Source organism: Phaseolus vulgaris, chromosome 10 (genome assembly GCF_000499845.2).
Source record: "Phaseolus vulgaris cultivar G19833 chromosome 10, P. vulgaris v2.0, whole genome shotgun sequence".
Classification (NCBI taxonomy): domain Eukaryota; kingdom Viridiplantae; phylum Streptophyta; class Magnoliopsida; order Fabales; family Fabaceae; genus Phaseolus; species Phaseolus vulgaris.
The window spans coordinates 8,436,990-8,457,015 of NC_023750.2; the positions used below are offsets into that span (position 1 = coordinate 8,436,990).

A 20,026-nucleotide genomic window follows, 5' to 3' on the forward strand; every position below is an offset into this window, starting at 1 on the left:
AAACACTTTTAAACAATAAAAAATATTTTTCATAATAAGAGAGAAAAAAATAACAGAAACAATTAAGTATATAAAAAAACATGTGAAATATAGAAAAACAAAATATATAAACAACTCAAGAACATCTATATATATTACAAATTATGTGTATATCCCTAACAAATAACAATGAATATGAATAAAAATAACAATAAATCACACCATTTAAGAGCCAACTAATTTTATATTAAAAAAATAACTAATTACTATAGTGACTGAGTAAATTAGAGAATAAAAAATTATTAATTTTTAAATTAATTTTATTATTGATAAATAGTTTTTAAATTGATATCTAATTAGTTAATACTTTTAACATTCAATTATTTGATTTCCAAAATTTGATACAAAAACTTTGTTAACATCCATACATTACAATTATTTAGTTTAGTTCTGCAATTCCACAACCACGCGGCAATTATTACAAAAGCTAAGTGGGAGAAGCTTCAATGAAAAAACACTCACAACACTTATTTCTATTTCTCAGTGTTTGCTTCCACTTTCACACTCATTTTATACGACCATTCGTAGAAAGAAGGTGGAATAATGAAACGCGCCAACGTGATAATAAATACCCATTCTTCACTTGAATTTCTATTTATTCATTCAGTGATTGCTCTCCACTTTCACACCCATTCTCTCTCTCAGCAACTTTTGCTTTCTCTAATGGCTTCTTCTTCTTCTTCTTCATCTCTTGCAACAGACATCTACGACGTATTTGTCAGCTTCCGCGGTGAAGACACGCGCAACAGCTTCACTGGTTTTCTCTTTCAGGCTCTCGGTACAAAAGGCATCAATGTGTTCAAAGATGTTGAAGATCTCAAAAAGGGTGAATCCATTGCACCAGAGCTGCTGCAAGCCATTCAAGCCTCTCGACTTTTCATTGTTGTCTTCTCACAGAACTATGCTTCCTCCACTTGGTGCTTGCGTGAACTCGCAGAGATATGTAACTGCTTTGAAACTTCGCCAAGACGTGTTATTATACCTATTTTTTATGATGTTCGTCCTTCAGTGGTGCGCAAACAGAATGCATGTTATAAGAAAGCATTTGCAGAACACGAAAAGAGATTGAGAGAAGATGAAGTGAAGATGGAAGAAGTTCAGAGATGGAGACAAGCTCTCACACAAGTCGCCAATCTCTCTGGTTGGGATATCCGAAATAAGTGAGTAATCCTCTCTCGTTTCAACATTCATCACAGTTTGAATTTATTTACTCCTTTCTAAACTACAATTCAGAGATGTTAGGAATTTCGGAAACAGTACAAAAGCACATGCAAATTGAATCCCAATTATATATTGTTTAATCAAAATAATATTTTGAAACTATATTGTTTATTGTTTTTTTTTCCTGTAAATATTAAATTTTCAGGTTACAGTGTGAACAGATAGAAGAAATTGTTCAAAAGATAATAAAAATTTTGGGACCAAAATTGTCAAGACTTCCGAATGATGAACTGGTTGGAATAAAGTATCGGGTTGAAGAATGAACAAATCTTCTACATTTAGAGCCAGTTAATGATGTTCGAGTTGTTGGAATTAGTGGAACGGATGGTATTGGAAAGACAACTCTTGCTCGGGATTTATATGAAAGAATCTATCATCAGTATGATTTTGGTTGTTTTATTGATGATGTGAGCAATATTTATAGAGATAGTGGTTCATTAGGTGTACAAAAACAACTAATTTCCCAGTTTCTAAATGAGAAAAATCTTAAAATTTTTAATGCTATTGATGGAGCATATTGGGTGTGGAATAGACTGCACAAAGCAAGAACACTTATAGTTCTTGACAATGTTGATAAAGGTGAACAACTTAAGCTGCTTACAGGGAACAGAGATATACGTACATGCATAGGTGAAGGGAGCAAAATCATCATCATTTCTAGGAATGAACTTATATTGAAGACACATGGAGTGAATGATGTTTATGAAGTTCTGCCGTTGAGTAGGAAAAATGCTGCGCTGTTGTTTTGTAAAAATGCTTTCAAAGATGAAGTTAATTATAAATTGGACGATTACTTGAAGGTGGCATGTGAGCTACTTTCACATGCTACTTTCACATGTCATCCTTGGACAATTGAAACAATTGGATCATTTTTGTGTGGTCAAAATGTCTCACAGTGGAGAAGGTTATTGGATAATATAAAAAATGTGGAAACACTATAGATGTTTTGATCTGGTGGAAGAAGAAGGAAAAGAAATATTTCTTGATATTCTGTGCTTATACAATAAAATCAATAAATAGAAATCAATTTTAGAGACAAAAAATAATTAGTAGTTATAGTGATTAAATTAGAAACCATTTTGGAGACTAAAAAAATTATTATTTTTTAAAGTAGTTTCTATTTTTTATAAATAATTTCTAAATTGATATCTAATTAGCTACCAAGGTTTTAACTACCAATTATTTAGATTCTAAAATTGGTAGCAAAAACTTTAGTAGTTAGTTAGATATCAATTTAGAAACTGTTTATCAATAATAGAAACTAATTTAGAAACCAAAATTTTTTTAGTCTCTAAAAATGGTTTTTAATTTAGTCAATATAGCAACTAATTATTTTTTGTTTCTAAAATTGGTTTTTATTCTATGATTTTCTTGTAGTGGATATTTATTCTAAGGATAGTATGGAGAAGATTTTAAGCATCTATGGATTTGATTATGAAAATGACATACAAGCTTTGGTTGAGAAATCTCTAATAACATGTGAAGATGGGATCATTTATATGCATGGGTTGTTGAAAGATTTGGGACATATATCTTGGATATGATTTGCAAGTTGGGAGGATTGCGAGGATAGATGGTGTATCAAAAATTAGACACCTTATCACTAGCGCAAAAATGTTAATCAAATGCAGCTATTTTACATTTACAAATGCGGCTATAGAGCCACATTTGATCAGCACGCATTCGTAAATCAGAGAGCTACAAATGCGGCTATAGAGCCGCATTTGTAAATGTGATTTACGAATGCGGTTATTTCAAATAGCCGCATTTGTATATTCTTCTAAATGAGCTGAGGGTTTTAGAGGTTTAAGATTTACGAATGCGGCTCTGGTAATAGCCGCATTCGTAAATCACATTTACAAATGCGGCTTTGGTAATAGCCGCATTCGTAAATCACATTTACAAATGCAGCTTTGGTAATAGCCGCATTCGTAAATCACATTTACAAATGCGGCTTTGGTAATAGCTGCATTTGTAAATCTTGTTTTTTGATTTACAAATGCGGCTTTGGTAAATAACCGCATTTGTAAATAGTGTTTTTTTTTAAAGTGCAATTTGTATTGTCCCTAAACCATATAAATTAACCTGCACAATGATCAAACCCAGCCAGACAAATACAAAAATATAGAGATAAATTGAGAGAATCAAAATGTACATTTACAAGTAATCAAATTACATAATAAAACCTACATTATTGATTAACTATGCTAGAGTTATAAAAATTTATGAAATATGTGGACCAAGAATCTCTAACATATGAAATGCCTTCCAAATTCATTGGTGTTTCTTCCGTGAATAATTGCATTGCAAAATATAGTTTACTTAAATTAGTTTATATATATATATATATATATTTCAAGAATTATAAAAATGATTTAACATATCATGTTATTACCTCTTTCCAACCAGTTTTAACACCTAGTCTTATAATGGTAATCATCCATTGCATAATGTAATAGCCACACTCATAGCTTCCTGGTTGTTTATTACACTATAATTCAATAAAAAGTAATATGTTAGTATATTGATAAACAATGATAATATAGAAAGAAAAAAATTACAAACCTTTATTCTTATGTAGTTCAAATTATTTGAATTGGATCGACCTTTTAGGATGTTATATCCACGCCATGAATTGGTTAATACAAAAAACCTCATTAGTAGATGGTTAATTAGTAACAAACAAAGTTAAATTTATACTGTACTTACATATCAATGATATCCTTAAATTTTGTGGGAATCTTCTTGTGTAGGGAATAGAACCACACAGTAGTCTTATCAACCATTGATAAGACAAGAAACTGCCAATGATACCTATATCATCCATGAAAAGAGTTAGTAAATATTTAAAACATGAAATAGTAATAATTGATGACATATAATTAAACTTACTCATTAATATAAGGGCATAAATAAATTTGTTTTCCCTCTTTTTCCAGGGTGTTAGTGATGTATGCTTGAGTCTCAGTTGAGTTTGGTCCAACGGGATTAGTATATGCAGGATCTAAGAATCCATACACATTTTCCTTCCCCTCAGTGATACAGACTCTATGCAAAAACCTACAAGTTTTTAGTTAAAACATAATCAATAATAATTTAACATAAAGTAAATTGAATAATAGGTAAAGATACTTACATAATAAAAAATTGAATTATACTTATATTGAGCTCCTGATTCCCAGGTATAAATTCTAATAAATCTGTGTTGTACATCATCAGTGGCCGTTCAGTGTTTATTTGAGAAAATGTATCATCCCACGGAACAGGAAAAGGTTCATTACCAATCTAACTAGCAATGAGACCTAATGAAGCTATAAGATTGTCAATTGGAACCTCACGCTTCTTCTCCGAACTTGGTGCCCGAAAAGGTTTCTACAAGATAAAGAACATTTGTATTAAATTATATGTAACATAGAAATATAAATAAAAAATAATATAATGAAATGAAATTATTACATGAGGTTCAGGCATAAATCGAATGAGGTCTCTGGGCCAGGCAACGAATGTCTGAAATGCATCGGTCACAGTGGTTACCTCATCTGAAGGTAGTGGAACACGAGCATCAGGAAATCGTACTTTTTCAACTGTTACCTTCGCCACATCAGGGGAGAGAGGAACGTTATGTAAGGTGGTGGCGTCTTGATAGACTTTTCCAAGGGCCACCACCCGAGGAAGTTTGCCGCCCACTACTAGTAGCTCACAATCCTTCGTCTGCCCAATGATATCATCCCCTGATGTTGGAGGAGCCGCACAACTCCCCTTTGTGCTCTTAGGAGTGCGACTAACAAGGGGTTCAATCAGCTCAGCACAAAGTTGTTGCGATAGAAACTCTTGTCACATTCGATCATTCTCCTTTTTCATCTCTAGCTGCATCAAATCAATCTCCTTTCTCATCTCCTCCATTAATTCTTCACGTATCTTAGTCTTCAATTGAGTTTCGTTCTCTTTGGAGGAGGAGGATGACTGTCGTTCTGAAACTCCAAAATATAGTTTAATTCCAACCCCTTGTCCAGCTGTACGAACACGACCACAGTGCTCAGGTCGTCCAATTGCTTCAACCAGGATATTGTGATGACCTTCAACAACAAATTTATCGTCGGATTCCAAGGAATCCTACAAGAGTAGACAAAAATCATATCAATTTTTAATATAATTAATGCTTTAAAATAAATGAAAATAACAAAAATAGCTTACAATTTTTTCGATGATAACCCCGGATTACTCAGAACTTGGTGCACCCGACTTTTTAATTCGGGCCCTCTTCCATTTTACATGGCGAAAAGGTGGTGATGGAGGAGAAGTGACCCCTGTTTCCACATTCTCAGAAAACGTCCCCTGTTTAGATTGCTCATTCTCATTTTCCACCATCAGTGCTTGCTCAAGTTTTCGATACCCCGAACGAGACATAATGTGCGAGGTAACATTCTTCAAAGCTATCTCTTGAGCTTTCTTCCGACAATTCTGTCATAATTGAAATAAACAAAGTGAAGTAAATAAGATAAACTTATTAATGTTATATAAACAAAAAATGTTAACCATCCAATCCTCATTTTAACGACATTCTTTAAAAAAACGTCATGTCTCTTCATCAATATGTTTGTACTTTAAACATGGATTTTCGTCTTTAAGGTCGCAAAGACCGTATCTCGAAGTCAGTCTTGACTTAAAGGTACGAAATTTAATTCCGATATTGGATATAATCTTTGATCGAAGCGGTTCCACATCAGGAATTTCAAAGTTTGCCTGCAAAATAACATCAGCAAATTAAAATTAATCAATGAATATTAAAAAGCATTATATCAAAATGTTAAGCTTACCAGAACATCCTCCCAGATCATATTCCGGTCGACCTCTGACACCTCATCCCATGAATTAATCAGAATGGAGAGCCTCTCACGAGAAACAACTCCAAGATAGCTCATAAACTCATCTGCTTTAGGACCAAAAGCCACTCCAGTGTTGACGTCAATGTCAACACGTGTCTTCTCACCAGCAGCACGGGAATTGTCTATTTCACTTGCTGCTTTGATAGTATCATTTCTTTCATTTGTAGTATCCACTTCAAAATAGTCAATTATTTTGGACACAAATATTACATATGGAAAACGATAATTAGGGACCCTTGTGGATTTGAGCATGTGTTCTACCATGGTACTCACCCAATTTACCTTGAGCTGATTCATTATGCAGTAAAGCAATATCAAGAACATCATGATTGATTCTTCTAGGAGTGAGTTGCCAAGCAATAATGTGAGTTAAGAGTCTTGGAATTAAAGTCAAATTATCTGCATGAAACCTAGCCACTGGTTCAGTAGGATTCCTCACACAACTTCTATAAAACTGCATTTTGTTGAACCCTTGAATTGCAACAGTGTTCCCTTTGCTCACTTTCAGCCCTGAGTATTTGATTCCACCAACATTGCTCCAGATTTCTCTAGTGATTTTTAGCTTTACTCCTTTCACATAGGAGACAAAATTCTTTCCATCTTGTACAAGGTTGCTATAGAACACCTTCACTAGGTCTGGATAGACATTTCTAGACATTTCCAAAAAGCTTTTCATTTTTTGATGCTTGAGCAGAGTTTTTGCTTCTGTCAAATTTTCATCCCTTAGCCATGAGAATTACAACACCTTAGGTACATTGATTTTCTTTCTGCTTGTCTCATGTATGAACCTTGTCATAACTTCAGAATCTCTAGCAAACCAATTTTCCAAAATGCCTTGGTTGCTGTTAGGTTGCTCTTTGAACTTCTTCTTTTTGTGTGAAGAGGATGCCATTGCTTAATCTGTTGTTACCTGCACCTATTCACCAATAGACAGTTCCAGCTAGAAAGAAACTTAGTACATAATTCATATGATAGTCAACAGAGGAACCAAAACTAATAAAACATCATATTTGAACCTGGACAGCTTGTAGCAAGGAAGAGAAAGTATGAGATACAATTGATATAAGCCAGATTTATATAGAGCACAAATCAAATTTCAAAGATCACGGGTTTTGAAAGCAAGATCAAGAAAAACAGATGCAGTACATATTTAATTCTTATGTAGTACAACAGGTGCAGTTTTGAATGATGCAAGAATATATTGGAAACATGTTTCTGCTTAGCAAATCAAATTTGTTGCATAATTAAAGTATCAAATCAATTAGGATTTCCACACATGAATGTCATAAATCTGCTGGTCAATAATCATAAAAGTAGTCAATGGTTAAGGAGAGAGAGAAAAGTAATTATTTCTCTTTCCTAGTCATAGTTGTGATTCTGAAACAGGAAAAACAACATGTTAAAGCATAAGATAACATATTTAAATCTTTACTGCAGTGGACAATTTAAGCTATTGATACCCAATTCTTTTAATAGAAAATAAAATCTATCTTTAGCAAGAGATTTAGTAAACAAATCAGCTAATTGAATTCATTACCAATGAATTTAATATCACAAGTTCCATTAGCTATATGCTCTCTTAGGAAATGATGTCTAATTTCAATATGTTTAGTTCTTGAATGAATAGCAGGATTCTTAGACAGATTTATAGTACTAGTATTATCACAGTTGATAGGTATCTTATTTAAAAGAATTCCAAAGTCACTTAGATGTTGCCTTAGCCATAGTGTTTGAGCTCAACAACTTCCAGCTGCTATATATTCTGCCTCTGCTATAGAAAGAGAAACACATGCTTGTTTCTTGCAATGCCATAAGATTATACTTGACCCTAGCATGTGACAAGTTCCACTTGTGCTCTTCCTATCAACCTTGCAACCTGCAAAATCAGAATCTGAAAACCAGTCAAGTTTAAGGAAACATTGTTTGGATAACATAGTCCAACATCTTTAGTCCCTTGCAAGTATTTCAGAATCCTCTTAGCTGCATTGTAATGTGATTCCTTTGGATCAGATTGATATCTAGCACATAAACATACAACAAATATAATGTTAGGCCTATTAGCAATTAAGTATAATAAGGAACCAATTAAACCTCTGTATTTTGATTGATCCACTGATTTTCCTGCACAATCTTGATCCAGTTGGCAGCTTGTTGAGATTGGAGTGTTGATTGCTTTGCATTGATCCATATCAAACTTCCTAAGCAACTCCTTGCAGTACTTTGCTTGATTTATGAAAATTCCATCCTTGAGTTGTTTCACTTGCAATCTATGGAAGAAATTCATTTCTCCTAACATTGACATCTCAAATTCACTTTTCATTGCTTCTACAAAAGCTTCACACATTTCTTCATTTGTTGATCCAAAGATGATATCATCAACATAGACTTGCACAAGTATAATGTCTTCTCTTTTCTTCTTTATGAACAAGGTTTTGTCATAGGTGCCACAGTCATAACTTTGAGAAAGCAGAAACTCACTTAGCCTCTCATACCATTGTCTAGGTGTCTGCTTTAAACCATAAGTGCCTTCTTGAGCTTGTACACATGCTCCAGATTTTTGTAGTCTTCAAATCCTGGAGGCTGAGAGACAAACACTTCTTCATTAATATATCCATTCAAGAATGCACTCTTAACATCTATTTGGAATAACCTGAATCCTTTTATGCTTGAAAATGCTAAGAGTAATATGATAGCTTCAAGTCGTGCTATTGGTGCATAGGTTTCACCAAAATCTATTCCCTCTTCTTGGTTGTAGCCTTTAGCAAGCAGCCTTGCTTTATTTCTGGTGATAGCCCCATGTTCATCCATCTTGTTCCTGTACATCCATTTGGTTCCTATGATATTCATTGCATGTGTTCTTGGAACTAAGGACCATACTTCATTGTATTCAAACTGATTTAACTCTTCTTGCATAGCTGCTATCCAGTTGCTGTCTTGTAGTGCTTCCTCCAGATTTTTAGGCTCTACTTGTGAAACAAAGGTCATTGTCTTGCAGAAATTGTTAAGAGAATTCCTTGTTGAGTCTCCTTTCTCAATTTTCCCAATTACATTGTCAAGTGTGAGATCCCTAGGAGTCTTCCACTCTTTAGGAAATCCTGCATTCACAACTTATTCTTTGCCAGCACTTGAATTAGTTGCATCAGGATCAATAGATTGATTCTTTTGTAGAATAGTTCTTAAATCATCCACACCAGGTTCATCCAAAACAGATTTAGGCACAATACAATCAGATTCATCAAACACCACATGCATATACTCTTCCACAGTAAGCAATCTTTTGTTATACACTCTGTAAGCATGTCCATTAATAGCATAGCTAATATGTATCCCTTCATCAGATTTAGGATCAAATTTGCCCAGATTATCTTTTCCATTATTCAGAATAAAATATTTGCAACCAAAGACCCTAAGATGACTAATGCTAGGCTTCCTACCTTTATACAGTTCATATGGAGTTTTCTTAAGAATAAGTCTATTAAAAGTTCTGTTAAGCACATAAGAAACAGTGTATATTGCATCTGCCCAGAAATATTTAGGTAGATTAGATTCATTTAACATGGTCCTAGCTAATTCCTCTAGTGATCTATTCTTCCTTTCAATTACACCATTTTGTTGGGGTGTCCTAGGAGCAGAATAACTATGTATGACCCCATGTTTTTCACAGAACCTATCAAACTTTGCATTTTGAAACTCTCCCCTATGATCACTACGAATCTATTTTATGTTTTTTTCATTTTCATTATGCAGAACCTTAGCCATTTTCTTAAAAGCTTTATATGCATCATTTTTAGAAGCAAGAAAGAGAGTCCATGTATATCTTGAGAAATCATCAACAATTACCAAAGCATAGAAGTTTCCAGCTAAACTAGCAGTCCTAGAAGGTCCAAACAAATCCATATGTTGAACATCAAAAGCTTTATTTGTAGAAACCACATCCTTTGTTTTAAAAGAAGTTCTTATTTGTTTACTCTTTACCCATGCATCACACAATCTGTTATTTTGAAACTTTATATTTGGTAAACCAGAAACAATATCCTTAGACTTCAACTTATTCAAGTGATTAGTATGGATATGAGCTAACCTCCTATGCCACAACCAAGACTCATCACTTTTTGATAGCAAACATTCATTTTCAGAGCAACTATTCATAATATCTAAGAGATAGATGTTGTTTACCCTTCTACCCGTGAACAACACCTTACCAAAGGTTTCGCTTGAAATTGTATAGGTGTTGGCTTCAAAATTAACCTTGTAGCCCTTGTGACGCAGTTGGCTAATACTTAGAAGACTATGCTTTAGTCCTTCCACATATAACACATTCTCAATTGTGGTTGAATCTTTAGTACCAACATTTCCTCTTCCGAGAATTCTTCCTCTATTGTTGTCTCCATATGTGACATGCCCCTCAGCTTTAAGTTTCAGACTTGTGAATTGAGCCAAATCACAAGTCATATGCTTTGAACATCCGCTATCCAAGTACCACTGGTTTTTCCTGCTGTTTTTCTGCAAAACAGATTTAACACATATGGTACCCCTCTTTAGTCTAGGGTCCAGCATGATTAATGCCTTTCCTTAGGAAGCCATTTGACCAATCCTTTAGGAAAAAGGTACCTTCTAGCTTTACATGTTCTAGAGATATGTCCAAATTCCATACTGTAAAAGCAAGGTGCAGTATGCATTATATTTGAACGGTTAAAAGAAGAAAAACCTGTTTCGGAAGGAACAAAAAAACTGGACAGCTTTTTCACATTGTTCTTTATTCCAGGATTATATCCTAGCCCATTTTATTAAAAACAGCATTTTGAGATCCCAATAATGTTTCAAAATTTTCTCTACCTTTGGTGAAATTTGATAAGGTTTTCAGCAAATATTCAACTTGTTTTTCCAACTTCTTACAATTTTCACAGGTTTTTATAGATGCATGCAAACATGTCAATTCAAGTCTAACCAAATTAGTTTTAGCTTTATGTAATTCTTCCTTAAGTGACTTAACCTTAGGTTCAAGTACCCTATTTACTTTGTTCAGTTTGTTACATATGACAGCCAATCTGTTTGCTTCATCATGTGTTTCCTTAAAGGCAATTAACAGCTGATCATAACTTTCAGAATTAGTGGAAAAGTCACTCACCGAATTAGAGATTGATCCTTCATCATTCACCATAAAGAACATATTTGCTTCTTCACTTCCAGTTGAGGAGTCACTTGTTGAGGATACTTCATTTTCTTCCCAAAAGATATATGTTATTTTTCCTTTGCCTCTTTCACTCTTCTTATTTGCTGGTTTTTCTTTGTTTTGATTGTTTGGACAATCAATCTTTATGTGACCTGGTTTACCACAACCAAAGCAAGTATAACTAGAAGAATTTGAGTAATTGGATTTTGAGTACCTTTTTCTTTGTTGAATTCTATCTCGGTTCATCCTTTTAAGAAATCTATTGAATTTTCTGATAAGCAGACTCAAGGTCTCATCATGTTCAGGATTCTCCTCTTCCTCACTTGTATCATGTTCCATTGTAGTCTTCAAGGTAATTCCTTTGGCTCTTTTCTCCATTGTTTCTTGTTTTTTCAATCTTTTGAGTTCTAACTCATGCTCCATCAATTTTCCAAACAATGCAGCAGTGGACATCTTGGATAAATCTCTGGATTCAGAGATTGTTGTTACCTTTGGCTGCCAACTCCTATCAAGGCATTTCAGCACCTTTATGTTGAGCTCTTCCTTGTTAAAGACCTTACCAAGACCAGTGAGATGATTTACAATATGTATAAACTATTTATGCACATCTGCAATGCTCTCTTCTAATTGCATCCTGAAAAGTTCATATTCTTGAATGAGTGAGTGCTTCCTTGCTTGTTTCACATCATCCGTGCCCTCATGAGTTACTTCTAGTACTTCCCACATCTCCTTGGCCGAGTTGCATTGAGATACTCTAAAGAATTCATCCATATTCAATGCAGAGGTAATTATGTTCTTGGCTAGGGAGTCATATTGAGCCTTCTTCTTTTCACTTTCACTCCAATCAGACTAAGGCTTCATTACTGTTTCTTCTTTGATAACCTGCATAGGCACAAAAGGTCCACTGACCACTGCATCCCAAATACCCATGTCAATAGATTCCATGAAGATTTTCATTCTAATTTTCCAGAATGCATAATTCACACCACCAAATATTAGAGGTCTATTAATAGACGCACCTTCAGCAAAAGGCATTAAACTTAGACATAATGCACACACTTGAGTAAAATACAAGTCCTAGCTCTTGATACCTATTGTTGGGTTTATTAGTGTCTAAGTTCAAAAGGGGAGGGGTGAATTGAAGCTATAAAATTTTCACAATACACACTGGTTTACAATATATCAAGAGAAAATGAACAATTTGATTTTAAAAGGAACAAATTGATTCTTCAAAACACTTTAACACAATCAGAACTTATTCATATTAAGACTGCGATCAAACAGGAAAGGTTGACAAAACCAGATTGGTTACTCCAAGAAACCCTATCAAGGACTGACTAACACAACCACCTTTACAAACAAGAATTAAAGGAAGGATAACACCTGAAAGAAGATGCAAAAACAAAAACTAGTTGTCCCAATTGCAGCAAAAACAGTACCAACACCTTCACCAAGATCAAGGTTTTCCTAGAACAAGCACACTTGAAGATCTCTTTGAAAAACCTTTCAAAAACGCATTCCAATCCTTTTTCTCACACAGAAAATGTTTAATCTTTGTTAAGACTGTGATTGCTCAACAACCTTTCATGTGAGAAAAGCTTTTCATTATATAGAAATAAGTTTCTAACAACTTTTCATAAAACAGTTAAAAAGCTGTTATAAAAACAACAAATTGAATTTAAAACTAACAAATTAATTTTTTAGGAAAACTGCTAGCTAAGCTTAACCAAAATAATTAACTGATTTGTACTTTTGGTTCCCTAACAGAATTTCGAAAATCCTTTCAGCAGAACAAAATTAAACCTATTGTTTTTCAAGCAAATAGATTTATTTTTTTGCAGTATTCTGATTCTTGAGAAAACTCTAAAAAGCTTTTTGAAAAACATTTAACCACTTCATGTGCTTGATCTTTCCCCCTTGATTAGGCATCTAGGATAGGTCATGTAGCAAAAGGCAACCTGAAACCCACACTAGCCTAAAAACAAGATCAACTAAAACACATTACAATCTTCAAAGCAAACTAACTATTTTCTACAACAAACTCACACTAAGACTATGTAGAGAAGAAACTTCATCCATCTTCAACAATCCCCCCCTGTTTGATGGAGACAAATCCCTTTTGCTTTGCATAGCTTTCAAGGAAAGTCATGATCAATACCTGTACTGCACTAGGTTCCAGTATATGCATAAAAAACTGTTAGATGTAAAACAGAACATAACATATTTGAGTATTGTTATACCTCCTTGAAGGTTTAATACTTGAACCACATCAACATACATGAGCTATTCTTCAACTATCATAACCTATATCAAGCTATTTTCCTTCCAATTTGGATTCATCAAACAGAATGGGAGCATGGAAGAAAAGAAACACACCATAGCCATACATGATAGTTCAACATAAAACAACATAAAGTTCTATTACAAACAGGAAACAAAACATAACTAGTGCAGAAAATCAGAAACCAAATTGTTCAACAGAGACTTGGGTCTCCATTAATTCTTCACCTTCTTCACCCAACTTCTTTTGCACCCAACTTCCTTTTTACCGAACTTCTTCCTCACCATTAATTTACCTACATTTCTCACTCACTCTTCTAAAACATCTCCTTTTCTCCCTTCCCTTTATTTATTCTCTTCTCCCTCTTACTGTCCTAAAGGAATGTCTCCCATCCCTTTTTTCGCTTTCACCTCTCTCAATTTCTAGTTGTTCACAGGGAACAGAGATATACGTAGATGTGTAGGTGGAGGGAGCAGAATCATCATAATCTCAAGGGATGAACATATATTGAAGACACATAAAGTGGATGATGTTTATCAAGTCCAACCGTTGAGGGAAAAAAATGCTATGCAGTTGTTTTGTAAAAATGCTTTCAAAGTTAATTATATATTGGGTGATTATGTAAACTTGGCATGTGACGTACTTTTTCATGCTCAAGGCCATCCCTTGGCAATTGAAGTAATTGGGTCATCTTTGTTTGGTCGAAATGTCTCACAATGGAGAAGTGCATTGGATAGGCTAAGACATAACAAGGATAGAAATATTGTGGATGTTTTACGTATAAGTTTTGATCACCTAGAAGAAGACAAAAAAGAAATATTTTTAGATATTGCATGCTTCATTGCTGATAATATTCATGGTAAGGGTGATGTGGAGAAATTCTTAAGCTTTCATGGATTTGATTACGCAAATGGCATACTAGCTGTAATTGAGAAATCTCTAATAACATGTGAATATGGGGATATTTGTATGCATAGGTTGTTGATGGATTTGGGGAAGAGTGTTGTTAGAAAAAATCACCTAACAAGCCTCTAAAGTGGAGTAGGTTGTGGGATTACAAAGATTTCGAGAAAACTATGTTAGAGAATTAGGTAAAATTAATTGAGTCAGTATAAATCTTACATTGCCATTTTTTCTAGAATATGAAAACTCTTCGAAAAGTATTATAATGTTATTCTTTCTCTGTAATGTTGTAGGCAACTGAAAATCTTGAAGTCATATATATTGAAAAGTATTGGCATGAAGAGAGTGTGAGGGCAGATGGTCTATAAAAAATTAGACACCTTAACTTGCTTCATCTTAGGGATGTGAAATTTTCAAGAAGTCTCAATCATCTTTTGAATGAACTAGCATATTTTAATTGGAGGGAATATTCTTTTAAATGTTTGCCTCAAAGTTTTCAACCAGAAAAACTAGTCGAGTTACACCTTTTTGGGAGCAGTATCAAACAACTATGGAAAGGCATAAAGGTAATGTGTATTAATTTTTCTATTTTTTTTAAATAAACCAAATAAATGACAAACAATGTCTTTTAGTTTCCTTTTTTCTTTAACTAATTAAAGAAAATCCAAATTTCATTATTAATTTTGTCTTATATTTGCTAATCACTGTAGCCATTGCACAATTTAAAGCTTTTGAATCTCTCTTTCAACAAATATCTAGTTGAGATGTCGGATGTTAGAGAGGCCCTAAATCTTGAAAGGATATATCTTGAAGGATGCATAAAGCTCGAAAAACTAAATCCATTGATCGGTCTTTTGAGAAGTCTTGCTATTTTGAATTTGAGAAACTGCAAAAACCTAGTAAGCTTATCCAATACCATATTGGGGCTGTATTCTCTTGAATATTTGAATGTCTCTGGATGTTCAAAACTGTATAATAATGAGTTATTAGATGAACAAAGGAACACAAGGCATTTGAAGAAGCTTTGTTTAGCAGAAGCTCCTATTCTTTCCCAGTCAACATCCTTTTTCATAAACAAAATGTTGTTGCGGCCTTCAAATTTGTTGTTGCCTTCCATTCCTACTTTCCCTTGTTTGCTCACTTGTTTGCGTGAACTCGATCTAAGCTTCTGTAACTTAATTCGAATCCCTGATGCCATTGGGAAGTTAAGGTGCCTTGAACGGCTAAATTTGAAGGGAAACAATTTTACTAAACTTCCTAACCTGCATAACCTTGTCAGATTGTATCATTTAAACTTACAACATTGCAAACAATTCACACACTTGCCCGTTCTCCCTTTGCAAACCGAATGTTCCTCAGAAATTTTCAAGCTTCCACTATCATATTACAAAGATGAAGATCTGGTAGGATTAATGATTTACAACTGCCCAAAATTAGTTGAGAGGGAACACTGTACTAGCTTTATTTTTTCGTGGATGATTCAAATTTTTCAGGTGTGCATGCTCCTTCCTTCCTCTTCCCTTCTTTTAATCTTTTTTTTCCGAAAACAGATACTGACGCTTAAGTTTGTAGTCTTTTGAGGCGAGGTGCTTCGAAAATAGGCAATTTAATTTCAGGACTCCATGTGTTGGAAGTGTTATCCCAGGAAGTGAAATACCGAGGTGGTTCAACAATCAGTTTGTGGTGAGCATGGACAATTCAATAAGGATTGATGTCTCTCCTCTTATGCATGATAATAATTGTATTGGTGTTATCTGTTGTGCAATATTCCATATTGACTTTGGTGGGAGTTATGATAAAGTTATATATCATAAAGCTAAAATTCCTCCAGTCGATTTGAGAGGAGATCTAGTCATTGACCAGTCATATCATTTGTGGCTATTTTATTTGTCTCGTCAAGAGTTTTTTGCAGAACATTGTAATTGGAGATGGTACTCATTTCATAATGGTGTTATTGGTATGGAATTTAGGGAATTGATCAGGGACTGGAGCCAAATCGGCTCGATAGAAAAGCAATATGTTAAGGCCTATATAAATAAATATGGGTATCGGTGGGTATATGAGAAAGATCAACAACTACCAAACACAGGTACTTATTATTACTACATAGATTCATTTTATTTTTGTTTTCTTCTATTGTGTCTTACAATGCATTTGAGATTTGGATCCACAAAGTTATTGTCCTGTGCTGCAACATGTGAGGGAGTTACTAACTTCACTATTTAATAAGAGCTCAAATAACAACAAAGTCTATTTTAGTAATAAGATTATAAAGAAAATGAACCAAAAATACTCTTTAAGATCATCATACTTGCTCCATGCTGAGTGTGGAGCCTTTTCATGTCTGTTTTTCCTAGCTTCCTAGATTAATCAACATGCTACAAAAATCGTTGATGAAGGTACGTGAGGTATTATCATTATGTCATGAGAGACCAAATCTTACCTTTTCAATTACTCGAGTACAAAGGACTTATAACATTGCAGAGGAATGCCTCATTATCCCTTGTTTTGTAAAATTCATTGTTTTAGTTAGTGCAGTGAGATAATCTGAAATGAACAAAGATTAAGGAAAAAAGGTGTCTATTGTGATTTTTATAATAGTTTATCTCATACACTAGTGCAAATTGGCGAATGACGATGGTTAATAATGATAGTTTTTGGTTAATCACCGTAAAAGAAGATGTCTTGGCAGAGTGGTGAATAAATCAAAGTTTCAACAACGATTTTAATCTAAATCGTTGCTAAAAATGGTGAAATAAATTAAAGAAAGACGATTTTTGAATGGATTGTCGATGAAAAAACAAAAAAGGTAATGACTTTTAGATGATCAATTTCTAACAAGTTCGTTTAACTACAAATGGAATGAATTTGTTTGATAATTTGTGTACTAATCACAATTCGTAGTCTGTTTTCAATCACCAATTTACTAGTTATTTATAACTTACTTCCTAGATTGAACACCTTGGTCGTGTGCATATTGCAAAATCAAGGGTGGACTTCCCACAATTCTTTGGAACATCTTGACACGAGTACTTTTCTAAGGCATTTAGCCAAGAAGCTAATTTAAAATTGAGGTAGTAGATCACGTAGGAGTTAACATGGGAGGTTACTCAAGAGGTGAGGCAAGAGCTTATGTAGCACCTAGAGACCTTAAGTCTTTCACAACACAACTCTTGCACAGAAGACCTTTGTGCCTCCCACAATTACAGTTAGCGCAAAGATGTTGAACAAGGTGCTTTGATGTCTCCATATCCAAGAGGAATGCTTGAAGACCTTGTTGTTGGTTGTGTGTGTGTCTAGAAGTCTTTGAATTTGTTAATCCACTCTTTAAGATGATCCAAGGTTAATTAAATCTTATTCCTTTTTAAAAAGATGAGTTTTCTAAAGAGTGTGAAATTTCAACCTGTTGAAATGTCGATTCAACCTGTTGTTTGACGCTTAGTGGATTTTGAAGAGAGTTTGAAAAGCTTGGCTTTGTTTGATTTTGTTGTCAAACTAATTCAACTGGTTGTTTTTTTGAAAACCGTAACAGATTTCTGTTAAGTTGTACCAATCTGTTTTAAATGATTCAAACTGCTTTTGGTTCTTGAATTAAATTCTTTGACCATATGATTGGAGTAAGGTTGTTTTATGCTCCTGGTCATTAACTCAGAAAGAGAGATAAATCAAAATCAATTTTCAAGATTTCAAAGAGCTTTTGGATCATCTCAAGTGTGGAATATGATTGTCTTGTAATTCTGAATTGTAATCTTTGATTTACCCAGGTATATTCTATTCCCTTCTTCCTTAAACATTGTATTTGCATGTGTTCTGGTGTGGTGCAGTTTCAAAAAGTGTGTTATGGAAACTGTGTGGTTTGCCAAGAGTGGTGTGTTCTTGAAGGGTTCAAGATTATCATTCTTGGTGTGTTGTTTGTAATCTAGGGTTTATTACATAGTGAATTCTCACTAGTTAGCTAAGAACTGGATGTAGATTTTGGTAAAGAGTGAACCAGTATAAACATCTTGTGTGAATCTCTCTATCCTTACACTCATTAAACTGCTTTAGCTTTGATTTTCTAAACTCCTGATATAAACAACCGGTTGTTTCGTAAAAACAACTCGTTGATTTTCTGGAATCAAACTAAAAACAGTTTTCTTTTTGGTTGAACAGTTTTCTAATTGGTTGATTCTTCATAGTCTTTCACTCTACCTTCAATACTTGCAAAAATATTTCAAAAATAATTCATCCCCCTCTTTTTAAAGGCCTTTAATTCTAACAATTGACATTAAGAGTTGAGTTCTTGAAAGTTACTAAAGTTTCAATCCTAAAACCTTTTTAAAATGGCTGAAAAACTACCCTTTGGGGAGGGTGCTTCTATTAACAGGCCACCTCTGTTTTGTGGATTGAATTATCAATTTTGGAAGGTTAGAATGAAAATCTTTGTTGAATCAATTGATAGAGGAATCTGGGATGCTATTGTAAATGATCCTTTTGTACCTAAGCATGAAAAGATGATGTTTTCATTGGAAAACCTTGGTTCCAATGGACTGAGCTTGAAAATAAAAAGGCTCAATATTATTGCATTGCCAAGAACATCACCTCTGTCTTAAATTCTTATGAGTTTTTCAGGGTATCACAATGTGCTTCTACAAAAGAGATGTGGGACATCCTTGAGGTTACCCATGAAGGCACCACTAATGTGAAGAGGGCAAGGAAGCATGCCTTGACCCAAGAATATGAAATGTTCAGAATGTTAAAGGGGGAAACCATCTCAGATGTGCAGAAAAGATTCACCCACATTGTGAATCTTCTCATCAGCCTTGGCAGGATCTTTGAAAGGGAGGAGCTGAACATCAAGATCCTCAAATGCTTGGATAGATCATGGCAACCAAAGGTCACTGCAATTTCTGAATCAAAGGATTTCACAACCTTGACCACAACCTCCTTTTTGGTAAGCTAAGAGAGCACGAACTTGAGATGAACTGACTGAATGACCAAGAACATGAAGAAAAGCATGTGAGAAGCATTGCTTTAAGAGTTGTTGGTCATAAAGATGGTCAAGACTGAAGTGAGGACAATGATGGTGAGACCCCCAACTTGCTCACAAGAAAGTTTAGCAAATTCTTTAAAAAGAACAATCGGGACAAGAACCAATCTTCAAACATGTATAATAGTAAGAAAGTGAATAAATTCAATTCTACATACTATACTTGTTTTGGATGTGGTAAACAGGGTCATATCAAAGCCATTTTTCCAAATATTGAGAGTAAGGAGAGAGGGGCAAGCAAGAAGATTGAAAGGAAGGGCAAAGCAAAAAGAGCCTACCTGACTTCGCAATATAATGATGATTCTTCCTCAAGCTCATCATTAAAGGAAGATGAACAGGAAAATCTGTGTTTTATGGTAAAGGAAGAATAAAAAAACAAGTAGTGTAAGTTTTGACACTTCCCTAAACTTTGAAAATTATAACAAACTTCTTGATGCTTTCAAAAAGACTCATAAAGAAGTTAATATATTGACCCTTTTGAACAACCGCGTGAA

At 34.2% G+C, this 20,026-nt stretch overlaps 1 long non-coding RNA gene and 1 pseudogene across 1 annotated transcript; one reads left to right on the top strand and one right to left on the bottom strand.

Annotated features, from left to right (window-relative positions):
• The first annotated feature begins 428 nt into the window (after positions 1 to 428).
• On the top strand, positions 429 to 19,903 carry LOC137813844 (disease resistance protein RUN1-like; annotated as a pseudogene).
• On the bottom strand, positions 3,530 to 6,260 carry LOC137819567 (uncharacterized). Its single transcript, XR_011082333.1, has 8 exons — positions 6,078 to 6,260; positions 5,455 to 6,003; positions 4,717 to 5,373; positions 4,397 to 4,632; positions 4,153 to 4,320; positions 3,970 to 4,074; positions 3,826 to 3,866; positions 3,530 to 3,751 (listed from the first exon to the last, which is right to left on the bottom strand). It is a non-coding gene; the product is annotated as an uncharacterized lncRNA (long non-coding RNA).
• Positions 19,904 to 20,026: the final 123 nt, after the last annotated feature.